The sequence below is a fragment of the Triticum urartu genome, chromosome 2A, assembly GCF_056163025.1.
Source record: "Triticum urartu cultivar PI428250 chromosome 2A, HENAU_Tu73, whole genome shotgun sequence".
Taxonomy (NCBI): domain Eukaryota; kingdom Viridiplantae; phylum Streptophyta; class Magnoliopsida; order Poales; family Poaceae; genus Triticum; species Triticum urartu.
The window spans coordinates 98550029-98552018 of NC_141874.1; the positions used below are offsets into that span (position 1 = coordinate 98550029).

General features: G+C 48.1%; 1 pseudogene; it reads left to right on the plus strand.

The window, feature by feature from the left end:
- The first annotated feature begins 860 nt into the window (after positions 1 to 860).
- Positions 861 to 1549, plus strand: LOC147984067 (uncharacterized; annotated as a pseudogene).
- The last annotated feature ends 441 nt before the right edge of the window (positions 1550 to 1990 follow it).

Here is a 1990-nt window from a genome sequence, read left to right on the forward strand (position 1 = left end):
TTGCATTGTTCTATATATTTTATAGTGTCAACGATGATGCATACATGTCAACTATGGGTGTTGGCTCCAACAATTCGCATTAGTCTCAAACCAATGACATGCATTTTGAAGACCATGAGTTCGAGGTGCACAAGGATGGTGAGGGCATTGTCGACGCGCCGAAAGGAAGAGCGGGCAATTACACCAACGCCGATGACATCTTACTATGCAATACTTGGTTGCAAGTGTCAAGGGATCCATCTGTTGGAGGTGATCAAAGTAGAGATGCTTATTGGGGGCGGATGAAAGAACACTTTGATGTTCACAACGTGAGTGGAATTAACCGCTCCGAGAGATCACTTCGGTCCCGGTGGTCGGCAATCAACTCGAATTGTCAAAGGTAGGCGGCCTATCAAAAGGCGGTTGACAAGTTGAACCCAAGTGGCACAAATGAGGACGATAGAGTAAGTGGCATTTCATACATGTTCATCATACTTGTTGTTGGTGTTCGAAGTGCTAACTTGCTTTGTTTTCATGTAGTACCACATTGCACAAAACTTGTTCAAAGAAGAGGAGAGGAAAATCAAGAAGGGGAAGATCAAGAAAGGAAGGGTCTTTACCTTGCCTCATTGCTATAACTTGTTGAAGGATGATGAGAAATGGAAGAAGCGTGAAGATTTGGATGATTTGCATTTGAGCAACAAACGCAAGCGCACAATTGAGTTGAATGATGATGAGGAGGATGATGCATCAAGTGGTGACGGCAAGAGAAGCCCCACACCCAACTCGGTTTCATACTCGAAGTCAAAACGACCAGATGGGTGCAAGAAAGACAAAACAGAAAATAGAAGAGGAAAGGAGATCATGAGCTCAGAAATGCTATGGAAGCTATTGTGAAGGCAAGAAAAGAAGACATCGAGGTGAGGAAAATGGCAAGGAACTAAGATGCCGCGGCCGAGGAGAGGAGGATGGCGGCCGAGGAGAGGAAGGTGGCTTTGGAGGAGAGGAGGGTGAGCAATGAGGAGCGAACAAGATTGTTGGAATGGGAGAAGCACTTGTTCTTCTTGGACACATCTAACCTCAATGAGGCGCAAAAGGAGTTTGTCAATATTTCCGATGAAGAAGTCTTGATCCAAAAAAGAGCCATGATTTGCGGCATGGGTGGCGGTGGCCTTGGCGGCATGGGTGGCGGTGGCCTTGGCGCCATGGGAGGCATGGGTGGCTTCGGAGGTACCGTGGGCGGTTAGATGCCATGGGCGGCTTTGGAGCTACCATGTAAGGCATGGGTGGCATGGGTGGTTTTGGAGCACCCCCCGGCGCAATGGCTGCCATGGGAGGCATGAGTTTTGCTTCTCTCATGGGAGGCATGGGTCCACCTCCGGCCGCCATGGGCGGAATGTCTTCCGGTGTGCCTCCTCACACACATTCTCATGAAGATGCCGTTGAAGATCTTGCCAACACCGTCGGAGCTTCACGTGATGCGGTGTGCGATGAGGAGGAGGAAGAATCATCTTTGGTGGAGGAAGAATCGTCTTCCGAAGATGAGGACGAAGACGAGGACGATGCTTGATGTGTCTTTCGTTTGTTTCATGAACTTGGTTTGCATTTTGAACTTGGTTGGATGAACTTGTGGGCATGATTTTGAACTTGTGGGCATGAACTTTTATTCATCAACTTGTTTGTGTGAAATTTATATGTCATGTTGATTATGTTTTGAATGTTCGAAATCCATTTGTGTCCAAAATGCAATATATGCAATGCCCGGCGAGTCGCGCGCGTTGCATTTTTTGCGCGCAGCTGGAGCAGCACGCGCGTTGCATTTTTGCACGGCTGTTGGAGCCAGCGCTGCAGGCCGCGCAAAACCAGGCGAAGCGCGCGCGACAAAGTAGTTTTTAGCACGCGGCGCGCTGGGCGGCTGTTGGAGATGCTCTAAATATGTAAAGCCAGCATTTAAGTTTTCAGCAAAGATTATCAACTAACCACATTCGCAATAACATTTAGGTCTCATGTT